General features: G+C 55.8%; 1 protein-coding gene across 5 annotated transcripts in view; it reads left to right on the top strand.

Annotated features, from left to right (window-relative positions):
* Positions 1-3,873: 3,873 nt before the first annotated feature.
* Positions 3,874-21,126, top strand: part of DAG1 (dystroglycan 1) — a 50,054-nt gene continuing 32,801 nt past the window's right edge. Inside the window, exon 1 of one of the 5 annotated variants that reach the window (XM_045856588.1) lies at positions 3,874-4,023. The gene's annotated coding sequence lies outside the window, so the exon portion shown is untranslated. The other 4 variants (XM_045856586.1, XM_045856585.1, XM_045856591.1 and 1 more) reach the window with 4 other exon arrangements.

Genomic DNA, 21,126 nt, shown 5'->3' with positions numbered 1-21,126 from the left:
CCTGGAGGAGCCTGCAGCCCAGCCCCGGGCCAGACACGGACATATGACTGAGAGCGGAGAAGGGGTTCTCAGTCCGGCTGACCTGGATAAGGGTGGGTGGCTCCCCCCAAGTTTAGGGGCTCCCTGGTCAGTGACTGGAGACAACCGACAGATAGGCCTCTCAGCTTCGCTCACTTTCCCTGGCTGCCCGGTCAGATCAGGCCTAATCTGGTGTTTAGTCTTGTGCTCAAGGCCAATAAACCCAGCGTTCTGAGAACAGTCACCCAAAGTCAGCCTTGAGGGATTGTCTTATCCCAGGGAGTGGCATGTGGCCATGGGAGGGGGCAGTGGACATGTGCGTCCGCCCAGGGGGAGAAGGGACTTTTTTCATTCAACCCATAGTCACCCTCGCTGGGGGGCTCCTGTCTCCACAGGACTGTACTGTCCTGGAGGGCCAGCTGTGCAAGCTGCTCCCTGGCTGACAGGAGGAAGGCCCCGTGCCAGACAAGCATGAAGGGGTCTGGGGGAAGTGCTGGAGTGGGAGGCCCCTGCCAGGGAAGGAGCTGGCTTTCTGGGCAGGCTGGTGGTGACCTGCAAACACGCCTACTGGCAGTTTCTCCCGGATGAACTTATCAGCCCTTTCATTCTGCCAGAGCAGCCAGACAATCTGCCTTCTGTTAAATTCAGACAAAAGAGACCCCTCCCTTGCCCTGACTTGGCTGGCCCTGCTTGCCAGCCCACTGCTGCAGGCAGACCTGCAGGCCTGACATTTAGGTCAGGAGCCTCCACCCTCACAGCCAGCACTGCCCCTGCTCCTCTCTCCACTGGGCCTGGGGGAGGATCAGCAGCAGGAGCCTTCCTCCCTCTGGAAGAATCTGAGGCTGGGCACTGGCCCTTGGGGCCTCAGAAATGTGCCACAATAAAAAGCCCCAGGATCCTAAGACCGTAGAAAAGTTTGGTCCCTGTAGGTGTCTGCTGGAGTTTATCTGAGCTAGACCCAAGGCCTTGGCTTAAACAGTATCAGCTCCAAGTAACGCTGGAACATTTGCCTCGGGTGGGCCTTACACAGGACTTGCACCCTTGGGGATGGCTGCTTACCAGGAAGTGAGGCTGGCAGCGTCCCCCGACTCCTTCCTTCCCAGATACAAATTGAGCCTCTACTACGTGCAGGCTCTTAGGTGACGATTATAATGTGGGACTGAGCAAATTGGCCTGTGGCCTCAGGGGCTCATACTCCAGTGCGGGGACAGACCTTGGGCTGATACTCTCCTTGGAGCCTCTGTTTGGGGGTCTAGGTGGAGGATGCGCTGGAGGCTAAAGGGCCAGGAGAGCTGAGGGGAGGCTATCCGTCCTGAAGAGCCCTATTCTCAGCCTCTTGCTCAGTCTTCTTCAAGTCCATACATACCACTTAGCAGCTGCTCTTGGGCGTGCTTTGGGCTTCACTCTTGGTTGTGCCCTCCATCTGGCTGTGGCCTGACTTAGGGAGGCTTAGGCCCAGCTGGGGTTCCAGAGCAGATCCCAAGGGTCACTGGAAGCGCTGTGCTGAGCCCTAGGGAGGGATGTGCAGTTCTCTGGGAGAGAAAAGGCATTGGTTTTCGTGGCTACAGAGAATACCAAGGCCTTGACTTTACAACCTGCATCCAACCTAGGAGCCCGTGAAGACAACTCTCCGCCTCCCTCTTTACTTTGCTGTGGGCTCTGTGTGGGCTGGTCAGGCCCCACGAGGCTGGTCCAACTCTGGCCAGTCAGTCTTCCTGACTTCCAGGGCTTTGAAGGAACAGGAGGTTGGGTGAATCTCAACTCCAGACAAAAAATAAAGCCAGCCTGAGGCCCTGGGCTCAGAGCTGTTCTGCCAGGGCTGAGGGACTAAGGGAGGGGGAGGGCTTCAGGGCCAGCCTGGGGCCACAGCACCTCCAACTGACCCCCGAACCTGGAGAGGCAGGGCCTAGAAAAGATTTAGCTGTAAGGGCTTTAGGCAAACTCTGGTTGTGACTCCCTCCTTTCAGGACGAGGAAGGGCCTGTCTCACCTTTTGGTACCAGCTAGTCGAGGCAGAGACTCTCCCTTGGCCAGAGCTCTGGGGGTGCTTGGGCATGGCGCGCAGGGACCCTGTATGCCAGAATGTGGCCTGGTGACTCATCTAGCAAGACCAGTGCCAAAAAGAAAGAAGGGGTTGTTCTGGCACCCATGGATGGTCAGCTTCTGTGCAGATGTTAGAAGGAACATGACTCATGAGGCCTCTACTCCATGCTGTCCTTTGTTTGGGGAAAACATATGTATACCTATTCAGACACTCAAATCCCCAGCAGAGCCCAGGGTTGCCAAGCTGTGCCTGGTGTGTTTTTTGGGGCAGGGGTGTGAGGGGAGACTCCATAAGCTGAAGGAGTGAATGAGAGAATATATTTTGTTTAGAAACCCAAATAACTTTCTGTATTCTTAGCCTGTGTTTGTATCCTCATCTAAGGACATTTTTTCATTGTTTTTAGAGAGAGGGGAAGGGGGGAAAGAGAGACAGACAGATATTGATGTGAGAGAAACATCAACCGGTTTCCTTCTCATGAGCCCAGATCGGGAATCAAACCCACGACCTTTTGGTCTAAGGGACAATGTTCCAACTAACTGACCCACACCGGCCAGGGCTGTTAGCTTTTTCAAAGCAGCAGAATTTAAAGCTGGATTTGAGAGACCATTAATTTTTTTTTTTTTTAGTTTTAACATCTAAGAAATGATTTGGGGCCTTTTTCCTGGTTTTCAGTTCTTTTCTAGTCTGTGTGAATGGGATTTGGAGCCGGGGCAGTGAAATGTATGTGCCGCCAAAGCAAGCACTATGCAGTCAGGTATAGAAAAACCACAAAGGGGTATGTGTGCTTGGGAGATGGGGCATTCCTCTCTGCTCTTGTTGAAATTTGCTTCTCCCAGATGATCCTAGGGAAGGGAGAAAGCAAGGGAGACCCAGAGCTATCTGGATTCAGGAAGAAACCCCTCTCCGGTAGTAGCCAGTTCTGTGTTCAAAATGCTTGCTGACCAGAGTGGGGGCCTGGAAAGGAATGAACACACCCTGCACAGGGTCTGGGGGAGGAAAGAGAGCAGAGCCTACCGCGGGTCCCATCCCTATACCCATCCAGACACTGTTCAGGCCCAGGTACTGTCAGGTCCGGAGCCTTTGGGGTAGGGGGCTGTAGGTAAGCCCTGGGGAGAGAGAGAGCACTTTCAGGAGAGCACCACTCCTTGAAGGGAGACAGACCTCAGCAGTACCCCTGCGCCTTAAGTCCCCACCCCCTAAAAGAATGCAGGCCACAAGGAGTGACCAGTACACCAGAGGGTCAGAGCTATTTCTGGCACCCAAGGAGGCGTCAGATTCCGGCGTTCAAAGCCGGGGGAGGGGATGAGGGTCAAGCCTGAGGCGCTTCCCGGACCTCCAAGCCTGCTGAGGGTTAGGCCTTCGCAGAAGGGCCGGTTTCCCGCCCTTCCTGCCCTTGCCTCAGTTTCCTCCATCCATTTAAATGCTGGGCAACAGGCCCATCATCCTTGGCAGTTTGGTGGATGCTTCCTGATTGTTTTCATGGCTAAGAAATATCTCTTGATTTGCGTTCGGCGGAAATCAGGAGGGCCGTACTCATACGATGGATGGCCAGTTGTGGCGGAGCCAGTTCTCGAGCCTAACCATCCGGGGTCGGTTGGATACGTCTCAGAAGCCCCAAAGCCTGGAGTTGGGCACTGCGCCCCTCCCCTCCCCCACGCGGCTGGGGCGTGTCCCAGGGGCGGACCTCGCTGGCAGGGGGCGGGACTTCAGGGATGGGGCGTGTCTTTCGGACGGGGGGCGTGGCGGGCCAATGAACGGAGCGGCGCGCACAGGGGTGGGGCCTGTGCGCGGGTGCGGCGCGCTGCGGGGCGGTGGACGCTGGCAGAAACGGGCGTCGCGCGGACTGCCGGTCGGCGCCGCCCGGAGCTGGCCGCGGGATTGGCTGCGGTACTCGCGTGTCAGGCGGTTGCTAAGCTCCGGCCGCGCGCCCCGCCCTCGCGCTCGGCGCCCTCTCACCGCCCGGTACGTGCTCGCGCGGAGGCTGCGGTGCGGCGCTCGCGCTTCTCGGGCTCGGCGGCGGCGGCGGCGGCTTCGCGCCGAGTCCCCAGGGAGAGGCGACGGAGGTGTCTTGCGGCCAGGAAGAGCGAGCACCTGCCCGGCCCGCCCGCCGGCGCTCGGTGAGTGCGCCGCTCGTCCTCCGCCGCTGAGCCTGGCAGCCCGGGCCCCCATTCCCGTCGCCAGCCGAGCCTCCCGAGGAACACCTGCTGCTGCTCGCTGTTTGGCCCGGGGCGGGGACACAGTCGCGGACGTCCTTGCGGGTGAGGCGGCGGCGCGGCCTGGGCAAGAACCGCCCCCCTGTTCTCGGTCCCTAAGGCGAATGCTCGGGGCATTCGGTAGCTGGGCCCGGGCAGCACGCCGCGACGATGGGCAAGGCCTCAGCCTGGTCCGCGCTCCTGGGAACGCGGGGCCTGCGCGTCGGCCGCGAGCGTATGCGGTCTGTGGACCGCCTTTCGGGCTTCCAAAGAGTGTCTCGCGGCCCAGTGGGGCGGAAGTCGAAGGACGGGACACGACCCTCCGCTGGAGGCGGGGAAGGGCGCCACACCCGCTGGGTCCTGAGTTGCTCAGAACCTTGGGCTCACCTTCCCCCCACCCCTGAACACACATACTTGAGCTTCTTTGGAAGCCTATCTTTTCACCTTTCACTTGGTTTTCGGAAAACCAGATTCACCCGCGTGTGTATTTGGAAAATGTCTCCAGAGAAAATGCTCTCTCGGCTTAAAATCCTTCTTCCATAAATTTCAAGTTAATTTCATACAAACTCAACTGCTAACTTAAAATGTGTGCTTTAATCTATATGACTTGGAAAGATCTTAATTTATAAACTGACTTCAGAATTAGTTTTAATAGTGACCATGAAGTTTGGCCTTGGTGGGAGCAAGAGCCTGGGACACCACATTTATAGCCTGGAGTTCTAACTTAAGAGTCCTGCCTGGTGTTTCCCTAAATAAGCAAGTAGAAGTGGTTCCTGGCGTGGAACCGAGACTGTGCGGTGTGTCTGGTGTTTATAGGACGTGAGCCCAGATAAAGAGTTGGATGTGCTAACCAGGTGTTTTGGAGTCTGGTGTAGATGGAATATTGTAACTTTATCAGGTTGTTTTGTGCCTAGTGTTCAGAGACTCGATGCTTTTGGAATGTTTCTATTTTCAAAAAGAATTCAGTCCTGGAGGCATAAAAATCTATAGATTAAATATGAAAAAGTTGAATTGAACTTTGTTTGCCATGGAGCCAAGAAATAAGACCCCCCCTCCATGGCCTGCATGCTTATAGGAAGCTGAGGAGCCATTTCTTGAAGATTTGAGAGGGAGTTGGACACATGCGATCATGTTCAAAGCCTGTGGTACACCGTGTGCCTGCACTGCGAGCAGCACTGTATAGGCAGCAAGTGCCTCGTGTTATGTGCCTTTGTTGAAAGAGGCGGAGGGCAAGTCTTCGCTGTTCTGCAAATTTGATTTGGCACATACATTCGTTCACTTAAACAAATACTTGACCCTACTACCGGCCAAATTCCGTGGTGGGTCCAGAGGACTCATGTAAAAGAGGCTGGGTCTGACCTTAAGGAACACAGTTTGGGGGAGAGTGGGGTTCAGGAAACCTGTGATTGAAGGCGTCTGCCCTCTAAGTGTGCTCACATGGGTCTTTGGGAGCCTGAGGAGAGGGGAAATTCCTGCGCTGAGGCTTGCAGGGCCAGCAAGCTTGGGCACAGGGAGCCACAAGCCCATGAGTGCCTAAAATAGCACCTGTGAGTCCTTCAGCCCGACAGTTGGGAGACCTGGGCCTTTCCTGTGCCGAGGAGTTCAAACTCCACATCCAGGGTGCAGGAGCCTAGGGAAGCCTTTAATCAGTGGAGTGGCACGGTCCAAACCTGTGTTTAGAAAGATCTCGCTGGTGCCCACCTAGGTAGTGCCCAGGGACTTAGAGTCAGGACCTCTGGCTGTGAGGTCAGCGGGTGGAGGAGAGGTGAGGAGGGAGGAGGAGCTGGCTGAGAGGAGGCCGAAGAGGTGGAGCAGAGGGGACGCCAGGCCGTCGGGGAGGAGCCTGCGTTCAGGAATGTGTGGGTCAGAAGCCCAAGCACGACCAGGAATGTTAACCACCTCCTCTGTGCTGGCGTCTGTGAAACACGGGAGAATGGTAGGGTTTGGAGGGACCCTGGGGCCACTTTGGGATTGTTGTTTAGGTAAGCAGAGGCGAGGCATTTGATCGTTAAGACCTTTGTCACTTGAACTTGGGGCGTTACGTTTCTCGTTGACCAGGGCTGGTGCGTGGACCTGTGAGAGTGGACGTGTGTCTGTGCCGAGGCGGAGGAGAGCACGTCCAGCTCTTTCTCTCACAGTCAGCACACCCTGTCCTGCGGGCTAGGCCAGTACTGCGAGGGACCTGCGTCAGCCGCAGTGGGAGGCCTGGAGTGCCTCTGCTCTACGTGCGCTGTTGCTGATGCTTATGGGAGTCCTTTGTAGTGGCTGAGGAAACCAAGTCACAGCTGAAGGAATGTTCCCAAGGCCATACCACTGTCATCCTGTGGCAGAGTTAGGGTTTGAACTCAGGTTGAATGTTCGGCGGCACTCATCTGCCTTTGTGTCGCAACAAACCGACACTAACAACGGCCGCGGCTGGGTGCTTCCCTGGCGAAGACTCGGCCCAGGTTTCTGGTAGTGGGCAGAGCGCCGGGATGGTGTAGGGAAGGGGACCAGGAGCCCACGTGGAACTCTAGGAACATGGTGTGAGGGACCGTTCTCAGAAACGAGGGCTTGTCAGAGCCTTCCCGGGGCCTGCGCATGCTGGTTCCTCTGGGCACCAGAATGGAGTAAGTCACGGAGCTGGGGTCCCAGGCTGGGGAGGGCAGGCTTTAGGGGAGCACTGCTCTTGAGCTGGACCTGCAAGAAGGGTTCATGGTTTGACTGGTGAGGGAGTGGTGGCAGGAATGTCACAACTCTGGAAGGAAGAGAGGTGAGTAGAGGCCAGGGGCGGGAGGTAGAAAAGAAGCCTGGACGTCTTTTCTGTGTGTTCTGGGCGGTTGGTTGGATTGGAGCCAGAATGTCACATGGAGGAGTGTGGAGTTACGTGGGAAGAGGGAACCGTGAAGATCTGGGAGCACAGCTGTGGTGGGATCAACTCTCGGCTTTGAGAAGGGAGCCCCAGTGTTAGCGTGGAGACTCGGATGGGAGGCAAGTCAGTTACAGCTCCAGTGGGGAGGCAGTGGACCTGAACAAGGACAGTGGTCGGCAGGGGAATGGGGAGAGAGAAACAAGATCCAAAATGAGTCACTCAGCAGACGCTAGGGACCCGAGTGGTGCTGGTGTCGTCAGTGGTACTGTTGTGCGGAAGGGGCGGGGGGTGACAGCGGAAAGATGGGATGTAAGGCAGCATCCGGCACGCTCTGGTGAGCACCTGAGAGACGTAGAATGAAGAGGGCCCCCAGACTTCAGAAAGTGGGGAAGGTTTGAGCCTCTGTGGCAGGTGGACAAGACAAAGGGCTGTCCTTGGGGGAGCAGAAAAGAGTGGAGGAGGGAAGGAACAGGCCACGAGGACTAAGGAGTGGACGGGCTGGGAGCCAGAGGACATGTCCCCTGGGCAAAAATAGGACAGACGTTTGACCTGAAGGCTGCGCTGGGCTGGGGGTGAGCCCTTGGAAGTTCCGGGTGGGGCAGTGCCTGTGCCCTGGGTAGGACGGGGTGAGAAGTCGGGAGTGCCTGTTCTGGGCGTCACGAGGGTGCAAGTGAAGACTGTGGTGGCAGAGAGCAATGCCGAGGAAGGGGCGAGCTGATGAAGGAGAAAGCTTGATTTGTTGGCCCACTAGGGTGGGGTAGGGGACCACTGTGTTTTAACATGTCTGCAGTTGGGGAGACTCGGAATCATGCAGGGGTGATGAGGATTTAGGCTGCGTTCACTGAAAGAATTGCCGTTGGCCGGCGGACTTGACCTGTGCCGGGCACGCTGAAGATGGCCCGTGACGTTGGAAGTCAGAGCCCTTTCACCTGTACTCGCCTTTTCGAGTTGGGTTCCCTTTGGTCATGGCCTTCCTGATGAGAGGCTCACAAGTAGCCTAGAGGAGTGGCAAGTTGTGACAGACCCATTTTGTGGGTGGGCAAGAGTAAAAGTGAGGCCTTGTGATTTTTTTTTCTAGCCTGTATAGAAAGTCAGCAAAGAGACGTTGGTTCAATATCCAGGTTCCCAGGCGTGCTGTTTAAATTTGGGCCCTTGCAGAGTGGGACTGCTCGGAGGCATCCAGAGTGTCAAGTCTGAAATGCTGGTGTGAACAGCTAAGGGGGCTCAGATGGGGACTCGAGAGAGACGTTATGGAACCTCGGGGGGTTTCGAAGTGAGAATGGGTTCAGGTAGTGTGTGCTTCAGTGTGTCCTGTGTGTTGGCCAAGAATTTCTCCCTTGCCCTGGCCGGTGTGGCTCAGTGGGTTGGAGCATCCTCCCATTCACCAGCAGGTTGAGGGTTTGATTCCCAGTCAGGGCACGTAACCTAGGTTGTGTGTTCGATCCCTAGTCAGGGCGTATATGGGAGGCAACTGATCGATATATCTGTCTCACATCTGTGTTTTTCTCTCTTTCTTTTCTCCCCCCCCCTTCTCTCTCTGAAATCAAGAAACACGTTTAAAAATTTTTTTCTCCCTCCTTTTTTGGAGTAAGTTTTCTTCCTCCTCCATGTTCAAGAGTGTTTTCTTTGCCTTTGCCCGTGTTACTGTGCTGGTGCTTCCAAAGCCCCCTCTTTTTCTGCTTTTCCTATGTTGACACTCCAGGCCTGAAGTAAGGGGATGGCGGTTTTTGGTACACAAGTGATTACTCTGCTCACTCACCAGTGGGTCTTCGTGTGTCCATGCCTTTGGCTGTTAGTTTGAAGCAGTTTTCCTGCGAGTTGCAGAACCTGCTTTGCCTTTTGACCGTCCCTCTCCTCCCTGATCATTAGTAATACTGCTCAGTTAGCAATTTCTATAAATAGGATTTTAGAGTAGTTTACACAATCATACCAGCCCCAGGGCTGGCTTCATTTAGCCTTGATAAATTGGGCTTCTTATTTTCTTATTTTTTAAAATTAAAAACCTTATTTATTGATCTGAGAGAGAAAACATTGATTTGTTGTCATTCATTCATTCATTCATTCATGGGTTGATTCTTGTATGTGTCCTGATTGGGCATTAAACCCTCAACATTGGTGTATTGGGACAGTTGCTCTAACCAGCTGAGCTGCCTGGCCAGGGTTTATTTTCTTATTTCGGTTCGATAGCTAGGCATTTCCTTTGCCTGGCCCTGAGTCCAGGGTGCAAAGATGGGCTGGGTGCGGCGGTACGGTCTCATGTACGGAGGGTCTCTGAGCTGGCGAAGCTGTCTGCACTGCGTGCTCTGTGGGAGCAAAGTGAGTCTGGGTGGAACTTAGCAGTATGTTGACTTAATTTATATTTGTGTTTTAGGAGGGTCCTAGTGGGAGCAATCAGCTGAATATAAAAAAGTCACTTTTATGACTGAATGTTTTTATCCTACACATCATGGGTGCATTTAATAATGTTGAAGTTTTTATATCTTCTTGAGCTAATTGTTTTTTTTTTTTTTAAATACCGCTGTCTAAATTTTAGACATTGGAATTAATTATATATTTTTTGAAACTGCTTGTAATTTTTTTGCCCTCGATTGGCTCTGTTGAAAAGGTTCATTTTCTCTTTCACACTTTGACAGAGGAGGGTGACTGTTGGTGGTGCGGGCGGGAGACCCAGGGGCACCCCCTGCAGGTCCTTTGCGTCTGGCCGCCGCGGTGTAATTCTGTCTCGGTTGCGGGCGTCACCGGTGTTGGTTCCCCCTCTTCCCGCAGGGACTCTGCGCTCCAGGCGATAATAAGGCTTCTGAAGAGGCCCAGCGCTAGAAAGTGATGTAAGGTCCTTAAAAAGAGAGACTTCCACAAAGGGAAGATGATGGATAATGAACACATACTTGGCAAAACGATTAACCACGGAATTTTAAGACTGCATTGGGGAAAAAGGCTGTATCAAATAATATATATATTCAAAATAAGACATGTGGAAGATGGAAGTAGAAAGAAAAAGAGGAATCTCTTGTTCCCCCAGTTTTATTCTTTAAATAGGAAATGCCAACACATGGTCCAAACTCAAAAAGTTCAAAAGCGTAACACGAGGGAGAGAAGTCTTTATTGCACCCCCTGGCTCCGCCCCTGCGTCTCCACCCTGGGAGCGTCCCCAGAGACGGCCCCTGGGCAGCACTTTTACCAAGTTTAGGTCAGAGTCCAGATTTAACTTTTATCCTGCTTTTCCCCTCCTGGCGTTATAGCATGAACATTGTCCTATAAATAGACCGTTTTTGAGGGTTAGCCTGTCCCCAGTTCTTAGCCGGATAAATTGTTTCTAACTTTGGTTATAATAAGTATTGTTGCAGTTAACACCTTTGTGCATAAAGGTGTTTGAGAATCTCTTTCTTACCATCATAACATTAAATACAAAGCTTTTGGAAAGTTGCAGCGTGGCCTTGTAGGTGCACACCTAGTTGAGCAAGGCGGGTTTGTGTTGGGTTTTAGTGTTAAGCACTGTGCACGTTTCTCTAGCCCCTTTTCTGCGGCGTGCCTGGGTGTGCCGTTTCCACAGCCGTGGAGAGGCCCGGACCTGATGCTTCCTGCGCTGGGGGTGTGTGGCCGTAGACTCCTCCTCCTCCTCCCGGAGGGGTCACAGCCCAGCCCGCCGGGACTCTAAGTATAGGCAACTGTGCGGGTTGAGGGGAGCTCGAGGATGAGGATGAGTGAAGCCCTTGGAAGGGTGTGTCCTGTTCAAGGAAATGGTGTCCAGTGCCCAGCTTGGCCCCTGGTGTGGCACTGGCTCTTCATTTCTGTGTATGTTGAGTGTTTGTATTCGGGGTATGGGAATCTACAAACAAGAAGTGCCTCTTACGGAGTTCTCTCTAGTAGCTGGTATGTATGTACGGGAACAAACTGGTGGCATTGGAAGATGTGCGTTTTCGCAAGTGGTATGGTCATTTCTGTTTTGACTCTCACTGTGCTGGGAGCAGTTGCCCCCCAGGCAATCTGGGGGTTGATCTGGGCGTATTTAAGAAGAAGCTTCCCAGGCTGTCTGGGGCAGAAGCGAACCAGTTCTTAGTTGACAGAAACACACCCCTCTTGTTTAGCTCGCTTGTTCTCCAGGGCTGGGGTTGATTCTCTGTTTTTGCCAAGAAAAATGATATAGTCAATAATGGAATTCCAAACAGCATTTCCTTTTTATTTGGCTATTAACCAGAGCCTGGGACACTGTCCATTTTCTGGGCCCTTGTTTTACTGTGGAACGCTTCCACAGAACGGGCGTCTCCCATCGCTGTGAACGCCCGTGTGTGCTGCTGCTCCGCCGGGAGGCTGTCTTTGCACTGGGCCTCCCCGGGCCTCCCCCGGCCTCGGGGAGCCTTGCTCGCTGGGTTCGTGAATCCTGGAGCCCTGGAGCAGGGCTGGGTTCTGGGCCTGGTGGAAGGTGAAGAAGTGTAGAGAACTCTGCTCTACCTGTTTGTGCGGCTTTGCCTCAGTAAGTGTCTTATGTTTTCTAGACTGTTGAGCAGTGTTGCTGAGATTGAATTGCCTGAGCGGAGAAACTTGGTAGGAGGAGACTAGAAGAGAAGCTCTTTATTAAAGATCTAAAAATAGAATTCATTAAAGTCACAAACAGATAACAGGATTCCTGTCTTGCTCTCTCCTCCTCTGGACTTGTGCTGCCAGCTGTTGCTTCTGCTTACCTGGAAAAGATCACAGTGTTTTGTCAGAGCGGTCAGCAGCCGTGGAGACTTAAAACGCCGTGTTTGCCAGTCTGAAGATGTACGTTCTCCAGTTTTAAAGTAGCTTGAAAAGTGACTGGATTCCTTGGTGCTGAAAAGAAATCCTTAGCAGGAAAAGTTCGCTGTTCTTTCTGCAGTGCCAGCGCTGAGCTGATGGGGCTGTGGCATCCCTGTGCCCTCAAAACCCTGAGTTTTTTCCCTTCTGGTGGGCATTGCTGACCAGAGCAGGGACTCACGTGCAGGCCATTTAATCTACCTGACTCAGTCAGATGGCACGTTAGGTCTCCATTCTGGGTTTGTTTTTTTTTTTTTAGATTTATTTATTTACTTTTAGATGGGGGGGAGAGGAGAGAGAGAGAGAGAGAGAGAGAGAGAGAGAGAAACATCAATGTGCGGTTGCTGCGGGCCATGGCCTGCAACCCAGGCATATGCCCTGGCTGGGAATCGAACCTGCGATACTTTGGTTCACAGCCCACGCTCAATCCACTGAGCTACACCAGCCAGGGCTCCATTCCGGTTTTTGTTCTGGTTCCTTTTTGATTCACGAAGCTGGAAAGGAAAATGGCTGCTTGTGCTTTCTTCTCCTGCAGGCCTCTCGTTCTGCAGGCGGTCTGTGCCCTTTCCCTCCGTGTGAGGGGGTGAAGGAATGTTCTGGCCTCCCCTCTCTCCTCCTGCAGGAGCTTCCAGGGAGAATGGGACCCATTGTGGGCCGTGCCCGCAGGCACAGCCCTCCACTCAGTGTCAGGCCCGCCGTGGCCTCCGCTGTGGTTCCTGAGTGCCGCAGGTCCGGGAGTGGAAACAGTCACTTCCTCACACGCGGCCCTGCCGCTCCGGAGTGTTGTGAGGGGTAGTGCAGGCTTTGTTTGCCCCCGACTTTGTCTGCCCCCGACTTTGTCGTGTCTCAATGAAAGTTCCTGTGGACCCCTCTGCGGGCCCGAGCTCACTCTCGCAGCAGCGCTGAGGCCGTGTTTGGAGAGGCAGGCCTGCCACCTACCCCAAGGGTGGCCAGGAGTGGCTGGTCACAGGAGGCTGGGTGCTCCCCCCAAGCCTTTCTTATGTTCTGAGTGCACTGGAAGGTGTTGATGATCTCCCCCCCCCCCATGAAATTGGACTTTAATTCCTTGTTTTTGAAATTTAGTTTGGCCTTCAACTGTATCTCAGTAAGTCTGGGAAGTATTATTTTGGCCTTAATCAACTGTAGAACTCGTTGAAGATGTGAACTACTCCAGAATATGATTCTCCAGGTGGAGGAAGCCAGAGGGACTCAGCTTTTTATAGACGAAACGGGTTTGCCCTTCCCTGATAATGAGACTGCCTCACTAATCAGCCAGTTCTTCCCCTGACCTCAGGCCACCGTGTCCCTGGGAAAAATACGTGAGGTACTTACGGTTCGGTGCGTGGACAGAGAGAGACCACCAGCTGCTGCGTTTTCGGGGGTATTGGCTTCAGACGGGAGCCAGATGTGGAATCAGCTGTTGTGCCGCAGCAGTTCCTGCGGAGAGCAGATGCGGCAGCCCCTGGTGGTAGGGGCCGGACAGGGCCGGCTCAGGCCCTCCGGGGGGCCGGCGAAGGGGTTTCCACGCAAGGGCCCTGTGACTGCACGGGCGGCTGCCTGCTGAGAAAGCTGCGCCCCCAGAACCCACAGACGGAGACTTTGGAATAGTCCTGGAATAGCCCGTGATCTCGTGAGTAAAAAATTCTGTTCTTTCAGTGATGCTTCGGGATGCACGATTTCGCCGCCTTCTGCGGGCGTGTCTTGGGAAAGAGGCAGCTGGCGCTGGCACCGCCCCAGATGTTTGTCTTCCTCCCACCTTTCGTGTCTTTTATCACAGGGGAAAAATCCGGACTTCTGCCCGAGCAGAGCGCTGTGTTTCTCCCTCTGCCTTAGGGTTGGGAGTGGCGTTTTGTTTTCATCAAATAGAGCAGTCAGACACCGCGCAGTGCTGAGCTCACACTGCAAATGCCGGCACTTGGTACGAGACAGCGCTGGCTGCTGAAGGAGAACTCTTCCTTTCGGGCGGTGCCCGGTCGTTCCGCGGTATTTTGGTCGTAACTTCCCAAGAGGCGCGGTCTTCCCCCGAAGACCCTTTCTTTTTGGCAAGACAGGCAAGGTTTTCGGCACTGGGGTGATGAGGCTGGGCAGTGCGAACCGAGCGCCCCAGCAGTGGAAATTCGGGCCTGAGGACGGGACTTACCAGACAGACTGAGCCCCCTGGGCCCCTCCCGCCCTGTGTGGCCTTCAGTAAGGGACACTGATGTCTCTGCCTCAGGCAAGTCGGGGCGGGGTGTCTTCCCCGTGGCCGCTCCAGCAGTGTGCCCTGCGCCTCCGGTCGCTGCTGCGCCTGCCCTTTTCCTTTCCGGTTTAATCGGAGAGTGTGAGATTCAATAAAGGCTGGACATGTTTCTTAGGTTGAGCAATGAGTTCAGGGTTTTTTTTTTTATTGTGCTTTACAATTACATATGTGATCAGTTGTTTATTTTACGTGTACCCAGTATTTCATTAAAAAACAAACCGAGACAGGAGCCCAGCGGCACCTCCCGGAAAGCTGCCGCAGCTTGACTGCCCGCCGGCCTGCGGAGCTTCGGGCGCCTCGGCGTCTTGCCGGGGTGGACGGTGCTTGGAGGCGCCGGCCCCTGCCAGGGTGAGGGGAGGGCTAAAACCGCTTGAGGGTGAAGGTGTCCGTGACCCAGGCACCGTTGGTTCAGGTTTGGAGGAGTTTCTCGCGTGCCCAGGTTGGTTTCTCGAGCCCCTGGTGAGGCAGAAGGAGCAGAGGCCACCCGGCAAGGTTGCCGTGGGGGTGGAATGGGCAGGCGTGCTGTTTTCTTTTTTGTGAAATGTGTATTTCTGTTTGAGTTACTGGCAGCAGTGGCTGTCCAGTGTGGAGAGCCCTTGGTTTTCACATGGATACACGTGTGCTTATTTTTCCCTCGTGACCCTGTGACTTCCCGGCTGGGTAACTTATAATAACTTCGACTTTGCAGCCAACAGATGCATTAACGTGAGACCTGGAGAGAGGGCCTCTCTGGGCCGCGCGCTGGGCAGCAGCAGGCTCTGCCCCTGGAGCCTGCAGCCCGCTGAGCTGTAGGGCTGGGACTCTGGAGAACGGGAACTGGAAGAGTTCTCTGTCGTTGCTAATGGAGTGAACTGAACACGGGAGGTCCGAACCGTACTCTGTAAAGGCGGCGTCCTCCCTGGAAACCTGACCCGTTCCTTGGCTCCCTGATGGAGGCACCGTGTCTTCTGCGTTGAGGGGCAGCGGCCGGTGGTCCCCAGTGGAGGAGGCTTCAGGTGGTTTCCAGGCAGCAAAAGGCATTGGTCCCTGCTCACCTTCGCGTGAGAGGCCAGTGAGGGTCAGCTGCTGTTGGCTGTTACTGGATAAGAAGATGACCTGTTACCACCAGAGGGGAGCTGAAAATGAAGCTCTGAACGCTCACTCTACATCCCCTGGGAGGGCAGAGGGGGCAGAGCCCGCCGGGCTGCTCCCAGGTGGGAGGCAGGGGCGGTCCTGCGCAGTGTGGACGGCAGCGTGGGGGGGCCGCTGCACAGGAGCCGGCGCCCCGCGGAACAGCGAGCACCCCCTCCCCTCATGGAAGCAGGTCACTTCCTCTTGCAGGCACTCTGGACACCCTGTCGTTGGGACACCTGGTCGTCGTTGGCCTGGGCAGTTCTGCTTCAGATTCGGACCCGGGGCGAGAAAGCAGGGCACGCTCAGTGCACATGGTGACGTCCACGTTCCTCAGCTGGCCCGCTGGCGCGGGTGCGTGGAGCCCGGAAGTGTTGCCCGTGAGAGGTTGTGAGTGGCTGGGTTAGGGCCATTTGTGTTTTGTATATATATTTTAAGGTGTTTGTGTCAGGTCCTTTTCTACGTGCTTTACATGCGTTAGGTCACTGAATGAATCTGTTTATAGATGAAAGTAAAAGGAACTTGATCTAGGAAATGTTTGAGATGAAACAGTGACTCCTAAGCAGCCTTCCAAGACAGGCTAGCCTGTGGACTCTGGAGGACGCCACCGCCGCCCGGTCCCTGGGAAGTGACCACAGCAGTGTGCCCCTGGTTCATCGGAAGAGGGAGTGGGGGGCAGGCCTGTCAGAGGGGGAGGCGAGGAGTCGGGCAGAGGGCCTCTGGGAGCGGGCAGGCACCTCGAGATTACCCCAAAGCCAGGCTGACGTCAGGGTGCACACAGAGGTGTCTGCGCCGTGGAGCCATTTCCTGTCCCTGCTGCCGTGCGTTAGGTGGCTCTGGTGGGGCCCGAGAGGTGGGGTTTCAGGGCTGGTCAGAGCGAACCACGGGAGCCCTTTTAGTTCGGTGGGGGTTTGAAGGAGGGTGTAGGGCAACTTTGGGGGAGAGTGGAGGGAGCCGCGAGCTGCAGGAGGGGATTAGAGACCGTGAACCTTGGAAAGGGACGGTGGGAGAAGAACTCACGCGCTGAGCGGAGGAACTTTGCTGGTTTGCTCTGTTGTTAATCCCCTCGTCGGCTGGAGGACACAGGAGGCGGCAAGGGCTTACTGTCAGGGGACCGTGAGGGATGGGGCCTGGAGGCCACTGGGCCGCCAAGTCGACCAGTGGTCGGGGTGGGCGATGGGTGCAGAGACTTCGGCCAGCCCTGGGATGACGGCGTTGCCGTGGCGCAGAGACTGGCCAGCCTCTGAACAGAACGGGGGCAGTGAGGTCAGACTAGCCCAGAGCTCTGAGGAATGGCGGCGCCCCGGAGGCGGTGCTGGCTGCTTTCCCCCAGCAAGTTAAAGCCCCGCAGGCTGTGGGAGTCGGAAAATCCGAAGGGGAGAGAGTGGTAGCTGGAGGGGACACGTTGGGATTTGGGGCACCCGGTTAGGAAAAGGCACCTCTACTCTATTTCTGGGAACCAGCTGAGAGATGGATAGAGAAGTCCTGCAGGTGGCTGCGGTCTTAATGCCAGCAGAGCTGGCGCAGGGCACAGGACCTGGGCGAGCAGCCCTCGGGGTTCCCGACGCCGAGCCCCAGAGTCAGCCAGAGGCGGCCCCCTTCTCTGCTCACCACTCCTGGCTGGGTTCTCTTCCTGCGTGTGCTGCTTTGCAGAGTCTCCAGGCTCTCTCAGGCCTGGTTTTGTATTTACTTCATCTTATTATTTTTTTAACTCTTAAAAAACTAGTATAACATAAAACAAAAAGAGGAAAAACAAGACCCCTCCCCCCCAAAAAAAAGTATAACTTAGTGAATTACAAGGTCAAGAGACAGAGCTTTGCTGGTCCCAGAAGGCGGCTTTCCACGGGCCCCCTCCCTGCCGTAGCCCCCTCCTTCCTTCCAGAGGTGACCCCATCCTGACTTACTGCATCCATTTCCTTATGTTTCTTTATGGTTTTGTCTCCCAAATACATGTCCTTAGACATAGGCATTGTAGTATTGTTCTTTTTTAAAGAATTTATTTATTTTTAAAGAGAGGGGAAGAGAGGGAGAAAGGGGGAGAGAAACATCAATGTGTGGTTACCTCTTGAATGCCTCCTACTGGGGACCTGGCCTGCAACCCAGGCATGTGCTGTGACTGGGAATCGAACCGGCGACCCTTTGGTTGGCAGGCCGGCACTCAATCCACTGAGCCACACCAGCCAGGGCAAGCACTGTAGTGTAGTTTTGTCCACTTAAAAACTTGGTGTATCTTTTAGGTCATTTAGTCTATAGTTTCCCTTTCCATCCCTCTTCTTTACAATTACCTGCTGAAGAACCGGGCCCTGGGACCTGTGGAGTCTCCCATAGTACGATGTAGCAGATTGTGTCTCGGCGCAGTTCGGCTATTTCCTGTGACCTGGCAGCTGGCCTGGTCGGCTTCGGGTTCGGTCCCTTTGGCAAGGCCGCGTGGTTGGGTCTTTGGTCCGAAGTGCCGCTCTCGTCTTGTCCCACACTTCGCTTACGGCAGGGGCCCAGAGCGCAGCCTCTGTGGGAGGGCGCCGGGGCCTGGGAAGCGGCCCTGCGGTGGCTCTGCCGTCCTGGTCAAACCAGCCTCCCCAGCCTCCGGGCGAGGAAAAGCCTGCGGGCCTCCCCTGGCCCAGTGCCTCCTCCGGCCCAGTGCGTGGACGAGTTCACCACGTGGCCCCTCTCCGCTCCTCCCCCTCTCCCTTCACAGTGCCCCTTCTCCCAGCTCCCTGTTGTTCGCTGTCTGTCCCTTACGCCGTCCTCTCTCTTCGGCTTTTCCCCTCTTCTGTCCCCCTTTGCAGGGTGTTCTGGTAGGAAGAAGGTTGTTTGGATCTCAGGAGGGCTCCCCATCCTGCTTGATCGCTCGTCACCTGGGGACTGTGGGAGCCCTTGGTTCGCCCACCTGTGAAATGAAGGCGTTAGTCCTGATGACTTCATTGGTTGCCTCAAGCCCTGTCCTATGGTAATTGTGCTTTACAAGTTTTCTCTGTGTTTGAAAGCTATTTTAGAGAATTTCCTGCCTCTCTATTTAGGGCACAGCCTCGGCAGGAAGAACGTGGGGACATGGGTAGGGCTTAGCCGGAATCCAGTCTTTCCCCATGTCCGTGCCATCAGGCTGCGTGGGCTGTGGTCCTGGCCTCACCTGCTCCGGGGGCAGAGACCTCCCTCACAGAACGGAGTGTGCCGGCTGCGGTGCTGCTGCCCCCCACGCCGGCAGGTGGCTGAAGGGGTGGGCGTGCGGAGGGCGGCAGAGGCGGCTTCCCCGCGGCCCGGGCCCCCGTCAGCCGGGCGTAGCTCTCGTGTGCGCAGGCCCGCCGCGCTTCACCCCAGAACTCGGCGGGCAGCCCGAGCCCGCGTCTGGTGCGAGGGTGGCTCTGCTCGCCCCAGGGACAGGGCCTCGGCCTCATCCACCTGTGCGGGGAGCATCCGGGGTAACGGGCGGTGCTGGCGCCTAGCCTGTCCCTTTGTGTCATAGCAGCCCGTGCCCTTCGGGTGGGAACTGCCCCTGAGATGAGGTGTCACGTGACGTGCCCGGATTCACTGGCTCTTCCCCAGGGCTGCGACACGTAAGTGCGCCTGTGGCGTTTTGGTGTGCTGCTATTTCACACATTTAAGGTTTCATTTATTTTATACTTAAGCAGCTTTGAAGCCAAGTAGATTCAGGTTTTTGCCTCCTGTACGTTAGGTAAGGCTGCCTAGGCCTGAGGAGGTGGACCAGGTTCTCTCTTCCTTTTCTTCCTCGAGCCCCTGTTCCCTGAGGGCTGTCCTCCCAGGGGGAGAATGTGAGGAATCCCGGTTGGGGAGGCGTGGGGTGGGGTCTGCGGGAGGAAGGGTGGGGAGACCGGTGGGCCCTGTTCGAGCTGCCCGGGCGTGGAGGTCAGCAGGTCAGCGGGCCGGCAGCAGGCAGGGCATGAGGGGAGCGCTGGCTTCTCTGCACGAGGCCCCGTGCCACCGCACTGAGCGGGACTCCTCCGGATACCGGGAGGGCAGGAGCGCAGCCGGGGCGGCTGCCCAGGTGGGGAGCGGGGGTTCCAGCCAGGTTGTCTGCGCTCGGGGAAGGCCCTCAGCGGGAGCACCTGCTTTCACCGTGGGTGCTGGCAGGGAGCAGGCTCCGGCCGAAATCACTCCAGGCCAGAGCAGAGTGTTCTTAGCTTGGAGGCTTTGAAAAACCTGCTCTTTTACAGATAAAGATGTTTCACTGAATCTCTTAGTAACTAGAAGTGTTTGACTTTCTTGACGTCACTATTTTTTTAAAAATTGAAGCATACTTTACATGTAGCAAAATGTATGAATCACGAATGTACAGACTGCCACACTTTTACCTCTGTATACATGCGCTCTCGTGGGCCTGTCTCTTCTCGCTGAGCACCAGGCCTCTGGCACCGGGCGGCTCCGGGCAGCCGGCGGCTCTGTTCTGTTGCCGCGCGGTGTTGCACGCGCGGATAGACGGGTCGCTGCTCTTCCTGGTGGCGGGCATTTGCGTTGTTCCAGTTTCTGACCCCTGGAAATAACACTGATGAGAACATTTTTGTCCATGTTTTCTGGGTGAATACCTAAGAGTGGCTAGCTGGATATATTTGATGTTTTAATTACTGGAAATTTCATTTATGTGCTTGTTGCATTTTAGTTTTGAACTTTTTATTTGGGAGACTTTCCAAGTACACTCAGCTAGCTCAGCGAATCCCGTGTACCTGTTACGAGCCCCAGTGCCATCAACCAGAGGCCACTCTTGCTCCCCTCACGCTTGAGAGAGAGAGAGGAGGGGGAGAGAGACACATTAAGAGACCCCGCTCCGCTGTCCCATGTGCTTATGCAGACGTCGGCTGGTCCTGGCCTGTGTGCCGACCAGGGGCCGAGCCCTCAACCTTGGCCGGTCTGGACGACACCCTGGCCAGCTGAGCGACCTGGCTGGGCTCACGTTATTTTGAAGCACGTCTGCGGCGTTCTGCCGCTTCGCCCTCGGGTGCTTCAGTGTGTGTCTCCAGAAGACAGGGCGAGCACCTCTGCCGAAGGGCTCCACGCTCTTCCTCTCGGCTGCGGGGTGGGGCTCCCAGGTCCTGTCACTCCTCGCCTTGGTGGGGGGTGGGGCCACCCAGGCCACCTGGTTTTTCCAGGCAGCCTTTGCACCAGGAACCAGCATGATACAGGGTTGGGAGGGTTGCCTGAGGACTTTGGAATGCCAGTCACTGGTGCGGGCCCCACCTTCTGTTGGGTTAATTGTTCATGAGGTCGTTGATCTGGGGGAAAGATGGGAGTGGATTGGTCGGTGCTTCTGTGCTGAGGCCCATGGCGGCAGTGACCTGGGGGGGGATGGTCTTCCCTGAGCCCTCTGAGAGTCCAGGGGTGTCACCCCCAGGACAGCGGGGTCCAGCAGTCCTCCCAGACCCTGCCCCTCTGTTGAAGGACCGTGGGCATCAGACTTGGGTGTGGAAATACTACTTAGGAGAGGTGAACGTTTCTCAGAACAGGGAAACTGCAGTGTGAAGGTGAGACTCGGAGCCCCCGGGTGCTCTCTGGCGTTCCCCCTCCGGCCCGCCTAGTGCTCAGCGCTCGGGCCTGTTTCCCGCGGCCCTGAGCCCAGGGTGGTTCAGGCTGGCCCAGAGAAGCAGCGACGGGGCAGAGCGCCCCGCAGCTGCCTTACGGCTTGGGGTAACGCGCCCGCAAGTTCTCCAGGGCAGCTCTCCTCCGAGGTAGTCAAGTTTGAGTGGAGAAGCGGGGCACCGCGTTTTGATTCCTGAGCAGCCTGCACGCTCGCCCTCCCGCATTCCCCCACCGCCTCATTGCGATGCCCCGTGACGCCCAGGGTGCGCTCGTGACGCCCCTGTCCGCCAGCCTGTCCGCCAGCCGGTGGGTCAGTCACACAGCGGGATGGGGGCGGGCTGCCGCCTCCTGCTGTGTCTCCCCTTTCTCCCTCT

The sequence above is a fragment of the Phyllostomus hastatus genome, unplaced genomic scaffold (genome assembly GCF_019186645.2).
Source record: "Phyllostomus hastatus isolate PE091 unplaced genomic scaffold, TTU_PhHast_1.1 phas_scaffold_129, whole genome shotgun sequence".
NCBI lineage: Eukaryota > Metazoa > Chordata > Mammalia > Chiroptera > Phyllostomidae > Phyllostomus > Phyllostomus hastatus.
The sequence above is the reverse complement of the archived record's forward strand: the minus strand, read 5'-3'. Positions and strand labels throughout refer to the sequence as shown.